A 16,282-nucleotide genomic window follows, 5' to 3' on the forward strand; every position below is an offset into this window, starting at 1 on the left:
CTAAGCCACAGCACCAACATTAATAGTAAAAAATGCATAAATAATTTATTTTTGATGATGAAAATGTGTTCCTGCAATAAATTCTTCTTTATATATATTGTTATCTTAAACATGAAAAGATACTCAATCACTACGCAAGTATTAATATGTTTTAATAAACAGGTACTCTTATAAAAACCAATTTCATTTTTTGAATTCTTTACAATTTTTTTCATGAAGGTATTAATATTGCTCAAATCTAGGTATAAATTTCATCTACGTCTTTCTCACAGATATGTATTTTTTCATTTTGCAATAACAGTATTTATTCTATAATCTTGAAAATACTTGGGTTTTTATAAGGTTTAAGATGATCTGTTCAACAGTAAGATGAATCAGACTTTTATATTTTAATTGTATCAGAATAAGACCTAATGAAAAAGATTTGTTATATAATAATGAGAAAAGCAAGTCGCTGCTGAGAGTTGAACTCAGGATCTCCTGTTTACTAGACAGGCGCTTTAACCAGCTAAGCCACAGCACCCACTTGTTTCTTAATTTTGAAACACTTTTCTTTATGGTGTTCAAGAGAATATTGCTTTTTCACTTTCATATTCTTTTCTAAGTTCACACACTTCTCTACTCAAACACTTAAGATGAATGAAGACTCTTCACTTATTCAAAAACACCTCTTTAATTTGAAGTTTACCCTATTCATATCATTTTAAAATATACCTTGCTGAAGAATGGATTAGTTGCATTTAACAATAGAGTGATCATTCACCTTTATCTTGTTCTTTTTCATTTTTTCCCCCTATTTCAGTCAATGCATTCCTACAATAATCTTCACAATACCAAGTATTATATTTAATTTTTAAGATAACTTATTCTAAAATGTATAGAACCATGCTTTTATTCTTAAATTGTATATGAAAATTATTCCGAAAGCATGGAGAAAACAGTTAGGTATTGCTGAGATTTGAACTCAGGATTTCCTGTTTACAAGACAGGCGCTTTAACCACTAAGCCAGGGCACCAACATTAATATTAAAAAATGCATGAACAATTTATTGTTGATGATGAAAATGTGTTACCTGCTATAAATTCTTCTTTATATGTATTGTAATCTAAAACACGAAAAGATACTCAATCACTGATCAAGTATTAATATGTTTTAATAAACAGATACTCTTATAAAACCCAGTTTCATTTCTTGAATACTTGACAATTTTTTTTCATGAAGGTATTAATATTGCTCAAATCTAGGTACAAATTTCATCTACGTCTTTCTCATAGATATGTCTTTTTTTCATTTTGCAATAACTGTATTCATTCTATATTCTTGAAAATACTTGGGTTTTTATAAGGTTTAAGATGATCTGTTCAACAGTAAGATGAATCAGACTTTTATATTTTAATTGTATCGGAATAAGACCTAAGGAAAATGATTTGTTATATAACAATAAGAAAAGCAAGGCGCTGCTGAGAGTTGAACTCAGGATCGCCCGTTTACTAGATAGGCGCTTTAACCAGCTAAGCCACAGCACCCACTTGATTCTTAATTTTGAAACACTTTTCTTTATGGTGTTCAAGAGAATATTGCTTTTTCACTTTCAAATTCTTTTCTAAGTTCACACACTTCTCTACTCAAACACTTAAGATGAATGAAGACTCTTCACTTATTCAAAAACACGTCTCTAATTTGAAGTTTACCCTATTCATATCATTTTAAAATATACCTTGCTGAAGAATGGATTAGTTGAATTCAACAATAGAGTGATCATTCACCTCTATCTTGTTCTTTGTCATTTTCTTTTCCCTATTTTCAGTCAATGCATTCCTACAAAAATCTTCACAATACCAAGCATTTTATTTAATTTTTAAGATAACTTATTCTAAAGTTCATAGAACCAGATGTTTATTCTTAAATTGTATTCAACACTTGTTTGATGAAAATTATTCCGAAAGCATGGAGAAAACAGTTAGGTGCTGCAGAAATTTGAACTCAGGATTTCCTGTTTACAAGACAGGCGCTTTAACCACTAAGCCAGGGCACCAACATTAATATTAAAAAATGCATAAATAATTTATTGTTGATGATGAAAATGTGTTTCCTGCTATAAATTCTTCTTTATATATATTGCTATCTTAAACATGAAAAGATACTCAATCACTACGCAAGTATTAATATGTTTTAATAAACAGGTACTCTTATAAAACCCAATTTCATTTTTTGAATTCTTTACAATTTTTTTCATGAAGGTATTAATATTGCTCAAATCTAGGTAGAAATTTCATCTACGGCTTTCTCATAGATATGTATTTTTTCATTTTGCAATAACTGTATTCATTCTATATTCTTGAAAATACTTGGGTTTTTATAAGGTTTAAGATGATCTGTTCAACAGTAAGATGAATCAGACTTTTATATTTTAATTGTATCGGAATAAGACCTAATGAAAATGATTTGTTATATAACAATAAGAAAAGCAAGGCGCTGCTGAGAGTTGAACTCAGGATCTCCTGTTTACTAGACAGGCGCTTTAACCAGCTAAGCCACAGCACCCACTTGATTCTTAATTTTGAAACACTTTTCTTTATGGTGTTCAAGAGAATATTGCTTTTTCACTTTCAAATTCTTTTCTAAGTTCACACACTTCTCTACTCAAACACTTAAGATGAATTAAGACTCTTCACTTATTCAAAAACACATCTCTAATTTGAAGTTTACCCTATTCATATCATTTTAAAATATACCTTGCTGAAGAATGGATTAGTTGAATTCAACAATAGAGTGATCATTCACCTCTATCTTGTTCTTTGTCATTTTCTTTTCCCTATTTCAGTCAATGCATTCCTACAAAAATCTTCACAATACCAAGCATTTTATTTAATTTTCAAGATAACTTATTCTAAAGTTCATAGAACCAGATGTTTATTCTTAAATTGTATTCAACACTTGTTTGATGAAAATTATTCCGAAAGCATGGAGAAAACAGTTAGGTGCTGCAGAAATTAGAACTCTGGATTTCCTGTTTACGAGACAGGCGCTTTAACCACTAAGCCAGGGCACCAACATTAATATTAAAAAATGCATAAATAATTTATTGTTGATGATGAAAATGTGTTTCCTGCTATACATTCTTCTTTATATGTATTGTAATCTAAAAAACGAAAAGATACTCAATCACTGATCAGGTATTAATATGTTTTAATAAACAGATACTCTTATAAAACCCAGTTTCATTTCTTGAATACTTTACAATTTTTTCATGAAGGTATTAATATTGCTCAAATCTAGGTACAAATTTCATCTACGTCTTTCTCATAGATATGTCTTTTTTTCATTTTGCAATAACTGTATTCATTCTATATTCTTGAAAATACTCTGGTTTTTATAAGGTTTAAGATGATCTGTTCAACAGTAAGATGAATCAGACTTTTATATTTTAATTGTATCGGAATAAGACCTAATGGAAATGATTTGTTATATAACAATAAGAAAAGCAAGGCGCTGCTGAGAGTTGAACTCAGGATCTCCTGTTTACTAGACAGGCGCTTTAACCAGCTAAGCCACAGCACCCACTTGATTCTTAATTTTGAAACACTTTTCTTTATGGCGTTCAAGAGAATATTGCTTTTTCACTTTCAAATTCTTTTCTAAGTTCACACACTTCTCTACTCAAACACTTAAGATGAATGAAGACTCTTCACTTATTCAAAAACACCTCTCTAATTTGAAGTTTACCCTATTCATATCATTTTAAAATATACCTTGCTGAAGAATGGATTAGTTGAATTCAACAATAGAGTGATCATTCACCTCTATCTTGTTCTTTGTCATTTTCTTTTCCCTATTTCAGTCAATGCATTCCTACAAAAATCTTCACAATACCAAGCATTTTATTTAATTTTTAAGATAACTTATTCTAAAGTTCATAGAACCAGATGTTTATTCTTAAATTGTATTCAACACTTGTTTGATGAAAATTATTCCGAAAGCATGGAGAAAACAGTTAGGTGCTGTAGAAATTTGAACTCAGGATTTCCTGTTTACGAGACAGGCGCTTTAACCACTAAGCCACAGCACCAACATTAATAGTGAAAAATGCATAAATAATTTATTTTTGATGATGAAAATGTGTTCCTGCAATAAATTCTTCTTTATATATATTGTTATCTTAAACATGAAAAGATACTCAATCACTACGCAAGTATTAATATGTTTTAATAAACAGGTACTCTTATAAAAACCAATTTCATTTTTTGAATTCTTTACAATTTTTTTCATGAAGGTATTAATATTGCTCAAATCTAGGTATAAATTTCATCTACGTCTTTCTCACAGATATGTATTTTTTCATTTTGCAATAACAGTATTTATTCTATAATCTTGAAAATACTTGGGTTTTTGTAAGGTTTAAGATGATCTGTTCAACAGTAAGATGAATCAGACTTTTATATTTTAATTGTATCAGAATAAGACCTAATGAAAAAGATTTGTTATATAATAATAAGAAAAGCAAGGCGCTGCTGAGAGTTGAACTCAGGATCTCCGGTTTACTAGACAGGCGCTTTAACCAGCTAAGCCACAGCACCCACTTGTTTCTTAATTTTGAAACACTTTTCTTTATGGTGTTCAAGAGAATATTGCTTTTTCACTTTCATATTCTTTTCTAAGTTCACACACTTCTCTACTCAAACACTTAAGATGAATGAAGACTCTTCACTTATTCAAAAACACCTCTTTAATTTGAAGTTTACCCTATTCATATCATTTTAAAATATACCTTGCTGAAGAATGGATTAGTTGAATTTAACAATAGAGTGATCATTCACCTTTATCTTGTTCTTTTTCATTTTTTCCCCCTATTTCAGTCAATGCATTCCTACAATAATCTTCACAATACCAAGTATTATATTTAATTTTTAAGATAACTTATTCTAAAATTTATAGAACCATGCTTTTATTCTTAAATTGTATATGAAAATTATTCCGAAAGCATGGAGAAAACAGTTAGGTATTGCTGAGATTTGAACTCAGGATTCCCTGTTTACAAGACAGGCGCTTTAACCACTCAGCCAGGGCACCAACATTAATATTAAAAAATGCATAAATATGTTATTGTTGATGATGAAAATGTGTTACCTGCTATAAATTCTTCTTTATATGTATTGTAATCTAAAACACGAAAAGATACTCAATCACTGATCAAGTATTAATATGTTTTAATAAACAGATACTCTTATAAAACCCAGTTTCATTTCTTGAATACTTTACAATTTTTTTTCATGAAGGTATTAATATTGCTCAAATCTAGGTACAAATTTCATCTACGTCTTTCTCATAGATATGTCTTTTTTTCATTTTGCAATAACTGTATTCATTCTATATTCTTGAAAATACTTGGGTTTTTATAAGGTTTAAGATGATCTGTTCAACAGTAAGATGAATCAGACTTTTATATTTTAATTGTATCGGAATAAGACCTAATGAAAATGATTTGTTATATAACAATAAGAAAAGCAAGGCGCTGCTGAGAGTTGAACTCAGGATCTCCTGTTTACTAGATAGGCGCTTTAACCAGCTAAGCCACAGCACCCACTTGATTCTTAATTTTGAAACACTTTTCTTTATGGTGTTCAAGAGAATATTGCTTTTTCACTTTCAAATTCTTTTCTAAGTTCACACACTTCTCTACTCAAACACTTAAGATGAATGAAGACTCTTCACTTATTCAAAAACACGTCTCTAATTTGAAGTTTACCCTATTCATATCATTTTAAAATATACCTTGCTGAAGAATGGATTAGTTGAATTCAACAATAGAGTGATCATTCACCTCTATCTTGTTCTTTGTCATTTTCTTTTCCCTATTTTCAGTCAATGCATTCCTACAAAAATCTTCACAATACCAAGCATTTTATCTAATTTTTAAGATAACTTATTCTAAAGTTCATAGAACCAGATGTTTATTCTTAAATTGTATTCAACACTTGTTTGATGAAAATTATTCCGAAAGCATGGAGAAAACAGTTAGGTGCTGCAGAAATTTGAACTCAGGATTACCTATTTACAAGACAGGCGCTTTAACCACTAAGCCAGGGCACCAACATTAATATTAAAAAATGCATAAATAATTTATTGTTGATGATGAAAATGTGTTTCCTGCTATAAATTCTTCTTTATATATATTGTTATCTTAAACATGAAAAGATACTCAATCGCTACGCAAGTATTAATATGTTTTAATAAACAGGTACTCTTATAAAACCCAATTTCATTTTTTGAATTCTTTACAATTTTTTTCATGAAGGTATTAATATTGCTCAAATCTAGGTAGAAATTTCATCTACGGCTTTCTCATAGATATGTATTTTTTCATTTTGTAATAACTGTATTCATTCTATATTCTTGAAAATACTTGGGTTTTTATAAGGTTTAAGATGATCTGTTCAACAGTAAGATGAATCAGACTTTTATATTTTAATTGTATTGGAATAAGACCTAATGAAAATGATTTGTTATATAACAATAAGAAAAGCAAGGCGCTGCTGAGAGTTGAACTCAGGATCTCCTGCTTACTAGACAGGCGCTTTAACCAGCTAAGCCACAGCACCCACTTCATTCTTAATTTTGAAACACTTTTCTTTATGGTGTTCAAGAGAATATTGCTTTTCACTTTCAAATTCTTTTCTAAGTTCACAAACTTCTCTACTCAAACACTTAAGATGAATGAAGACTCTTCACTTATTCAAAAACACGTCTCTAATTTGAAGTTTACCCTATTCATATCATTTTAAAATATACCTTGCTGAAGAATGGATTAGTTGAATTCAACAATAGAGTGATCATTCACCTCTATCTTGTTCTTTGTCATTTTCTTTTCCCTATTTCAGTCAATGCATTCCTACAAAAATCTTCACAATACCAAGCATTTTATTTAATTTTTAAGATAACTTATTCTAAAGTTCTTAGAACCAGATGTTTATTCTTAAATTGTATTCAACACTTGTTTGATGAAAATTATTCCGAAAGCATGGAGAAAACAGTTAGGTGCTGCAGAAATTAGAACTCGGGATTTCCTGTTTACGAGACAGGCGCTTTAACCACTAAGCCACAGCACCAACATTACTAGTAAAAAATGCATAAATAATTTATTTTTGATGATGAAAATGTGTTTCCTGCTATAAATTCTTCTTTATATATATTGTTATCTTAAACATGAAAAGATACTCAATCACTACGCAAGTATTAATATGTTTTAATAAACAGGTACTCTTATAAAACCCAATTTCATTTTTTGAATTCTTTACAATTTTTTTCATGAAGGTATTAATATTGCTCAAATCTAGGTATAAATTTCATCTACGTCTTTCTCACTGATATGTATTTTTTCATTTTGCAATAACAGTATTTATTCTATAATATTGAAAATACTTGGGTTTTTATAAGGTTTAAGACAATCTGTTCAACAGTAAGATGAATCAGACTTTTATATTTTAATTGTATCGGAATAAGACCTAATGAAAATGATTTGTTATATAATAATGAGAAAAGCAAGGCGCTGCTGAGAGTTGAACTCAGGATCTCCTGTTTACTAGACAGGCGCTTTAACCAGCTAAGCAACAGCACCCACTTGATTCTTAATTTTGAAACACTTTTCTTTATGGTGTTCAAGAGAATATTGCTTTTTCACTTTCATATTCTTTTCTAAGTTCACACACTTCTCTACTCAAACACTTAAGATGAATGAAGACTCTTCACTTATTCAAAAACACCTCTTTAATTTGAAGTTTACCCTATTCATATCATTTTAAAATATACCTTGCTGAAGAATGGATTAGTTGAATTCAACAATAGAGTGATCATTCACCTTTATCTTGTTCTTTGTCATTTTTCCCCCTATTTTAGTCAATGCATTCCTACAAAAATCTTCACAATACCAAGTATTATATTTCATTTTTAAGATAACTTATTCTAAAGTTCATAGAACCATACGTTTATTTTTAAATTGTATTCAACACTTGTTTAATGAAAATTATTCCGAAAGCATGGAGAAAACAGTTAGGTGCTGCTGACATTTAAACTCAGTATTTCCTATTTACAAGACAGGCGCTTTAACCACTAAGCCACAGCACCAACGTTAATAGTTAAAAATGCATACATAATTTATTGTTGATGATGAAAATGTGTTTCCTGCTATAAATTCTTCTTTATATGTATTGTAATCTAAAGCACGAAAAGATACTCAATCACTGATCAAGTATTAATATGTTTTAATAAACAGATACTCTTATAAAACACAGTTTCATTTCTTGAATACTTTACAATTTTTTTTCATGAAGGTATTAATATTGCTCAAATCTAGGTACAAATTTCATCTACGTCTTTCTCATAGATATGTCTTTTTTTCATTTTGCAATAACTGTATTCATTCTATATTCTTGAAAATATTTGGGTTTTTATAAGGTTTAAGATGATCTGTTCAACAGTAAGATGAATCAGACTTTTATATTTTAATTGTATCGGAATAAGACCTAATGAAAATGATTTGTTATATAACAATTAGAAAAGCAAGGAGCTCCTGAGAGTTGAACTCAGGACCTCCTGTTTACTAGACAGGCGCTTTAACCAGCTAGGCCACAGCACCCACTTAATTCTTAATTTTGAAACACTTTTCTTCATGGTGTTCAAGAGAATATTGCTTGTTCACTTTCAAATTATTTTCTAAGTTCACACACTTCTCTACTCAAACACTTAAGATGAATGAAGACTCTTCACTCATTAAAAAACACTTCTCTAATTTGAAGTTTACCCTATTCATATCATTTTAAAATATACCTTGCTGAAGAATGGATTAGTTGAATTCAACAATAGAGTGATCATTCACCTCTATCTTGTTCTTTGTCATTTTCTTTTCCCTATTTCAGGCAATGCATTCCTACAAAAATCTTCACAATACCAAGCATTTTATTTAATTTTTAAGATAACTTATTCTAAAGTTCATAGAAGCAGATGTTTATTCTTAAATTGTATTCAACACTTGTTTGATGAAAATTATTCCGAAAGCATGGAGAAAACAGTTAGGTGCTGCAGAAATTTGAACTCAGGATTTCCTGTTTACGAGACAGGCGCTTTAACCACTAAGCCACAGCACCAACATTAATAGTAAAAAATGCATAAATAATTTATTTTTGATGATGAAAATGTGTTTCCTGCTATAAATTCTTCTTTATATATATTGTTGTCTTAAACATGAAAACATACTCAATCACTACGCAAGTATTAATATGTTTTAATAAACAGGTACTCTTATAAAACTCAATTTCATTTCTTGAATACGTTACAATTTTTTTTTCATGAAGGTATTAATGTTGCTCAAATCTAGGTACAAATTTCATCTACGTCTTTCTCATAGATATGTATTTTTTCATTTTGCAATAACAGTATTTATTCTATAATCTTGAAAATACTTGGTTTTTTATAAGGTTTAAGATGATCTGTTCAACAGTAAGATGAATCAGACTTTTATATTTTAATTGTATCGGAATAAGACCAAATGAAAATGATTTGTTATATAATAATGAGAAAAGCAAGGCGCTGCTGAGAGTTGAACTCAGGATCTCCTGTTTACTAGACAGGCGCTTTAACCAGCTAAGCCACAGCACCCACTTGATTCTTAATTTTGAAACACTTTTCTTTATGGTGTTCAAGAGAATATTGCTTTTTCACTTTCATATTCTTTTCTAAGTTCACACACTTATCTACTCAAACACTTAAGGTGAATGAAGACTCTTCACTTATTCAAAAACACCTCTCTAATTTGAAGTTTATCCTATTCATATCATTTTAAAATATACCTTGCTGAAGCATGGATTAGTTGAATTCAACAATAGAGTGATCATTCACCTCTATCTTGTTCTTTGTCATTTTCCTTTCCCTATTTAAGGCAATGCATTCCTACAAAAATCTTCACAATACCAAGCATTTTATTTAATTTTTAAGATAACTTATTCTTAAGTTCATAGAACCAGATGTTTATTCTTAAATTGAATTCAACACTTGTTTATGAAAATTATGCGGAAAGCATGGAGAAAACAGTTAGGTGCTGCTGAGATTTGAACTCAGGATTTTCTGTTTACAAAACTGGCGCTCTAACCACTAAGCCACAGCACCAACATTAATAGTAAAAAATGCATAAATAATTTATTGTTGATGATGAAAATGTGTTTTCTACTATAAATTCTTCTTTATATATATTGTAATCTTAAACACGAAAAGATACTCAATCACTACACAAGGATTAATATGTTTTATTAAACAGGTACTCTTATAAAACCCAATTTCATTTCTTGAATTCTTTACAATTTTTTTTCATGAAGGTATTAATATTGCTCAAATCTAGGTAGAAATTTCATCTACGTCTTTCTCATAGATATGTATTTTTTTCATTTTGCAATAACAGTATTCATTCCATAATCTTGAAAATACTTGGGTTTTTATAAGGTTTAAGATGATCTGTTCAACCGTAAGATGAATCAGACTTTTATATTTTAATTGTATCGGAATAAGACCTAATGAAAATGATTTGTTATATAACAATGAGAAAAGCAAGACGCTGCTGAGATTTGAACTCAGGATCTCCTGTTTACTAGACAGGCGCTTTAACCAGCTAATCCACAGCACCCACTTGATTCTTAATTTTGAAACACTTTTCTTTATGGTGTTCAAGAGAATATTGCTTTTTCACTTTCAAATTCTTTTCTAAGTTCACACACTTCTCTACTCAAACTCTTAAGATGAATGAAGACTCTTCACTTATTCAAAAACACTTCTCTAATTTGAAGTTTACCCTATTCATATCATTTTAAAATATACCTTGCTGAAGAATGGATTAGTTGAATTCAACAATAGAGTGATCATTCACCTCTATCTTGTTCTTTGTCATTTTCTTTTCCCTATTTCAGTCAATGCATTCCTACAAAAATCTTCACAATACCAAGCGTTTTATTTAATTTTTAAGATAACTTATTCTAAAGTTCATAGAACCAGATGTTTATTCTTAAATTGTATTCAACACTTGTTTGATGAAAATTATTCCGAAAGCATGGAGAAAACAGTTAGGTGCTGCAGAAATTTGAACTCAGGATTTCCTGTTTACCAGACAGGCGCTTTAACCACTAAGCCACAGCACCAACATTAATAGTAAAAAATGCATAAATAATTTATTTTTGATGATGAAAATGTGTTTCCTGCTATAAATTCTTCTTTATATATATTGTTATCTTAAACATGAAAACATACTCAATCACTACGCAAGTATTAATATGTTTTAATAAACAGGTACTCTTATAAAACCCAATTTCATTTTTTGAATTCTTTACAATTTTTTTCATGAAGGTATTAATATTGCTCAAATCTAGGTATAAATTTGATCTACGTCTTTCTCACAGATATGTATTTTTTCATTTTGCAATAACAGTATTTATTCTATAATCTTGAAAATACTTGGGTTTTTATAAGGTTTAAGATGATCTGTTCAACAGTAAGATGAATCAGACTTTTATATTTTAATTGTATCGGAATAAGACCAAATGAAAATGATTTGTTATATAATAATGTGAAAAGCAAGGTGCTGCTGAGAGTTGAACTCAGGATCTCCTGTTTACTAGACAGGCGCTTTAACCAGCTAAGCCACAGCACCCACTTGATTCTTAATTTTGAAACACTTTTCTTTATGGTGTTCAAGAGAATATTGCTTTTTCACTTTCATATTCTTTTCTAAGTTCACACACTTATCTACTCAAACACTTAAGGTGAATGAAGACTCTTCACTTATTCAAAACACCTCTTTAATTTGAAGTTTACCCTATTCATATCATTTTAAAATATACCTTGCTGAAGAATGGATTAGTTGAATTCAACGATAGAGTGAGCATTCACCTTTATCTTGTTCTTTGTCATTTTTTTCCCCTATTTCAGTCAATGCATTCCTACAAAAATCTTCACAATACCAAGTATTATATTTCATTTTTAAGATAACTTATTCTAAAGTTCATAGAACCATATGTTTATTCTTAAATTGTATTCAACACTTGTTTAATGAAAATTATTCCGAAAGCATGGAGAAAACAGTTAGGTGCTGCTGACATTTAAACTCAGGATTTCCTATTTACAAGACAGGCGCTTTAACCACTAAGCCACAGCACCAACGTTAATAGTTAAAAATGCATACATAATTTGTTGTTGATGATGAAAATGTGTTTCCTGCTATAATTTCTTCTTTATATGTATTGCAATCTAAAATACGAAAAGATACTCATTCACTGGGCAAGTATTAATATGTTTTAATAAACAGATACTCTTATAAAACCCAATTTCATTTCTTGAATTCTTTACAATTTTTTTTCATGAAGGTATTAATATTGCTCAAATCTAGGTACAAATTTCATCTACGTCTTTCTCATAGAAATGTATTTTTTTCATTTTGCAATAACTGTATTCATTCTATATTCTTGAAAACTACTTGGGTTTTTATAAGGTTTAAGATGATCTGTTCAACAGTAAGATGAATCAGACTTTTATATTTTAATTGTATCGGAATAAGACCTAATGAAAATGATTTGTTATATAACAATTAGAAAAGCAAGGAGCTCCTGAGAGTTGAACTCAGGATCTCCTGTTTACTAGACAGGCGCTGTAACCAGCTAAGCCACAGCACCCACTTGATTCTTAATTTTGAAACACTTTTCTTTATGGTGTTCAAGAGCATATTGCTTTTTCACTTCCATATTCTTTTCTAAGTTCACACACTTCTCTACTCAAACACTTAAGATGAATGAAGACTCTTCACTTATTCAAAAACACCTCTCTAATTTGAAGTTTACCCTATTCATATCATTTTAAAATATACCTTGCTGAAGCATGGATTAGTTGAATTCAACAATAGAGTGATCATTCACCTCTATCTTGTTCTTTGTCATTTTCCTTTCCCTATTTAAGGCAATGCATTCCTACACAAATCTTCACAATACCAAGCATTTTATTTAATTTTTAAGATAACTTATTCTTAAGTTCATAGAACCAGATGTTTATTCTTAAATTGAATTCAACACTTGTTTATGAAAATTATGCGGAAAGCATGGAGAAAACAGTTAGGTGCTGCTGAGATTTGAACTCAGGATTTTCTGTTTACGAAACTGGCGCTCTAACCACTAAGCCACAGCACCAACGTTAATAGTTAAAAATGCATACATAATTTGTTGTTGATGATGAAAATGTGTTTCCTGCTATAATTTCTTCTTTATATGTATTGCAATCTAAAATACGAAAAGATACTCATTCACTGGGCAAGTATTAATATGTTTTAATAAACAGATACTCTTATAAAACCCAATTTCATTTCTTGAATTCTTTACAATTTTTTTTCATGAAGGTATTAATATTGCTCAAATCTAGGTACAAATTTCATCTACGTCTTTCTCATAGAAATGTATTTTTTTCATTTTGCAATAACTGTATTCATTCTATATTCTTGAAAACTACTTGGGTTTTTATAAGGTTTAAGATGATCTGTTCAACAGTAAGATGAATCAGACTTTTATATTTTAATTGTATCGGAATAAGACCTAATGAAAATGATTTGTTATATAACAATTAGAAAAGCAAGGAGCTCCTGAGAGTTGAACTCAGGATCTCCTGTTTACTAGACAGGCGCTGTAACCAGCTAAGCCACAGCACCCACTTGATTCTTAATTTTGAAACACTTTTCTTTATGGTGTTCAAGAGCATATTGCTTTTTCACTTCCATATTCTTTTCTAAGTTCACACACTTCTCTACTCAAACACTTAAGATGAATGAAGACTCTTCACTTATTCAAAAACACCTCTCTAATTTGAAGTTTACCCTATTCATATCATTTTAAAATATACCTTGCTGAAGCATGGATTAGTTGAATTCAACAATAGAGTGATCATTCACCTCTATCTTGTTCTTTGTCATTTTCCTTTCCCTATTTAAGGCAATGCATTCCTACACAAATCTTCACAATACCAAGCATTTTATTTAATTTTTAAGATAACTTATTCTTAAGTTCGTAGAACCAGATGTTTATTCTTAAATTGAATTCAACACTTGTTTATGAAAATTATGCGGAAAGCATGGAGAAAACAGTTAGGTGCTGCTGAGATTTGAACTCAGGATTTTCTGTTTACGAAACTGGCGCTCTAACCACTAAGCCACAGCACCAACGTTAATAGTTAAAAATGCATACATAATTTGTTGTTGATGATGAAAATGTGTTTCCTGCTATAATTTCTTCTTTATATGTATTGCAATCTAAAATACGAAAAGATACTCATTCACTGGGCAAGTATTAATATGTTTTAATAAACAGATACTCTTATAAAACCCAATTTCATTTCTTGAATTCTTTACAATTTTTTTTCATGAAGGTATTAATATTGCTCAAATCTAGGTACAAATTTCATCTACGTCTTTCTCATAGAAATGTATTTTTTTCATTTTGCAATAACTGTATTCATTCTATATTCTTGAAAACTACTTGGGTTTTTATAAGGTTTAAGATGATCTGTTCAACAGTAAGATGAATCAGACTTTTATATTTTAATTGTATCGGAATAAGACCTAATGAAAATGATTTGTTATATAACAATTAGAAAAGCAAGGAGCTCCTGAGAGTTGAACTCAGGATCTCCTGTTTACTAGACAGGCGCTGTAACCAGCTAAGCCACAGCACCCACTTGATTCTTAATTTTGAAACACTTTTCTTTATGGTGTTCAAGAGCATATTGCTTTTTCACTTCCATATTCTTTTCTAAGTTCACACACTTCTCTACTCAAACACTTAAGATGAATGAAGACTCTTCACTTATTCAAAAACACCTCTCTAATTTGAAGTTTACCCTATTCATATCATTTTAAAATATACCTTGCTGAAGCATGGATTAGTTGAATTCAACAATAGAGTGATCATTCACCTCTATCTTGTTCTTTGTCATTTTCCTTTCCCTATTTAAGGCAATGCATTCCTACACAAATCTTCACAATACCAAGCATTTTATTTAATTTTTAAGATAACTTATTCTTAAGTTCATAGAACCAGATGTTTATTCTTAAATTGAATTCAACACTTGTTTATGAAAATTATGCGGAAAGCATGGAGAAAACAGTTAGGTGCTGCTGAGATTTGAACTCAGGATTTTCTGTTTACGAAACTGGCGCTCTAACCACTAAGCCACAGCACCAACGTTAATAGTAAAAAATGCATAAATAATTTATTGTTGATGATGAAAATGTGTTTTCTACTATAAATTCTTCTTTATATATATTGTAATCTTAAACACGAAAAGATACTCAATCACTACACAAGGATTAATATGTTTTATTAAACAGGTACTCTTATAAAACCCAATTTCATTTCTTGAATTCTTTACAATTTGTTTTCATGAAGGTATTAATATTGCTCAAATCTAGGTAGAAATTTCATCTACGTCTTTCTCATAGATATGTATTTTTTTCATTTTGCAATAACAGTATTCATTCCATAATCTTGAAAATACTTGGGTTTTTATAAGGTTTAAGATGATCTGTTCAACCGTAAGATGAATCAGACTTTTATATTTTAATTGTATCGTAATAAGACCTAATGAAAATGATTTGTTATATAACAATGAGAAAAGCAAGGTGCTGCTGAGATTTGAACTCGGGATCTCCTGTTTACTAGACAGGCGCTTTAACCAGCTAAGCCACAGCACCCACTTGATTCTTAATTTTGAAACACTTTTCTTTATGGTGTTCAAGAGAATATTGCTTTTTCACTTTCAAATTCTTTTCTAAGTTCACACACTTCTCTACTCAAACTCTTAAGATGAATGAAGACTCTTCACTTATTCAAAAACACTTCTCTAATTTGAAGTTTACCCTATTCATATCATTTTAAAATATACCTTGCTGAAGAATGGATTAGTTGAATTCAACAATAGAGTGATCATTCACCTCTATCTTGTTCTTTGTCATTTTCTTTTCCCTATTTCAGTCAATGCATTCCTACAAAAATCTTCACAATACCAAGCATTTTATTTAATTTTTAAGATAACTTATTCTAAAGTTCATAGAACCAGATGTTTATTCTTAAATTGTATTCAACACTTGTTTGATGAAAATTATTCCGAAAGCATGGAGAAAACAGTTAGGTGCTGCAGAAATTTGAACTCAGGATTTCCTGTTTACGAGACAGGCGCTTTAACCACTAAGCCACAGCACCAACATTAATAGTA

The 16,282-nt window shown here is 29.8% G+C and overlaps 11 non-coding genes across 11 annotated transcripts; all 11 read right to left on the bottom strand.

Annotated features, from left to right (window-relative positions):
- Positions 1 to 449: 449 nt before the first annotated feature.
- On the bottom strand, positions 450 to 523 carry TRNAT-AGU (transfer RNA threonine (anticodon AGU)). Its single transcript has one exon. It is a non-coding gene; the product is annotated as a tRNA-Thr (tRNA).
- Positions 524 to 2,471: 1,948 nt separating this feature from the next.
- On the bottom strand, positions 2,472 to 2,545 carry TRNAT-AGU (transfer RNA threonine (anticodon AGU)). Its single transcript has one exon. It is a non-coding gene; the product is annotated as a tRNA-Thr (tRNA).
- Positions 2,546 to 3,488: 943 nt separating this feature from the next.
- On the bottom strand, positions 3,489 to 3,562 carry TRNAT-AGU (transfer RNA threonine (anticodon AGU)). The gene has a single exon. It is a non-coding gene; the product is annotated as a tRNA-Thr (tRNA).
- A 1,946-nt stretch (positions 3,563 to 5,508) lies between these two features.
- On the bottom strand, positions 5,509 to 5,582 carry TRNAT-AGU (transfer RNA threonine (anticodon AGU)). The gene has a single exon. It is a non-coding gene; the product is annotated as a tRNA-Thr (tRNA).
- Positions 5,583 to 6,526: 944 nt separating this feature from the next.
- Positions 6,527 to 6,600, bottom strand: TRNAT-AGU (transfer RNA threonine (anticodon AGU)). Its single transcript has one exon. It is a non-coding gene; the product is annotated as a tRNA-Thr (tRNA).
- Positions 6,601 to 7,542: 942 nt separating this feature from the next.
- TRNAT-AGU (transfer RNA threonine (anticodon AGU)) lies at positions 7,543 to 7,616 on the bottom strand. The gene has a single exon. It is a non-coding gene; the product is annotated as a tRNA-Thr (tRNA).
- A 1,962-nt stretch (positions 7,617 to 9,578) lies between these two features.
- TRNAT-AGU (transfer RNA threonine (anticodon AGU)) lies at positions 9,579 to 9,652 on the bottom strand. Its single transcript has one exon. It is a non-coding gene; the product is annotated as a tRNA-Thr (tRNA).
- A 434-nt stretch (positions 9,653 to 10,086) lies between these two features.
- TRNAT-UGU (transfer RNA threonine (anticodon UGU)) lies at positions 10,087 to 10,159 on the bottom strand. Its single transcript has one exon. It is a non-coding gene; the product is annotated as a tRNA-Thr (tRNA).
- Positions 10,160 to 11,105: 946 nt separating this feature from the next.
- TRNAT-GGU (transfer RNA threonine (anticodon GGU)) lies at positions 11,106 to 11,178 on the bottom strand. The gene has a single exon. It is a non-coding gene; the product is annotated as a tRNA-Thr (tRNA).
- Positions 11,179 to 11,613: 435 nt separating this feature from the next.
- Positions 11,614 to 11,687, bottom strand: TRNAT-AGU (transfer RNA threonine (anticodon AGU)). The gene has a single exon. It is a non-coding gene; the product is annotated as a tRNA-Thr (tRNA).
- A 4,000-nt stretch (positions 11,688 to 15,687) lies between these two features.
- Positions 15,688 to 15,761, bottom strand: TRNAT-AGU (transfer RNA threonine (anticodon AGU)). The gene has a single exon. It is a non-coding gene; the product is annotated as a tRNA-Thr (tRNA).
- Between the last annotated feature and the right edge of the window lie 521 nt (positions 15,762 to 16,282).

This window comes from Lissotriton vulgaris, chromosome 12, assembly GCF_964263255.1.
Source record: "Lissotriton vulgaris chromosome 12, aLisVul1.2, whole genome shotgun sequence".
Classification (NCBI taxonomy): Eukaryota; Metazoa; Chordata; class Amphibia; order Caudata; family Salamandridae; genus Lissotriton; species Lissotriton vulgaris.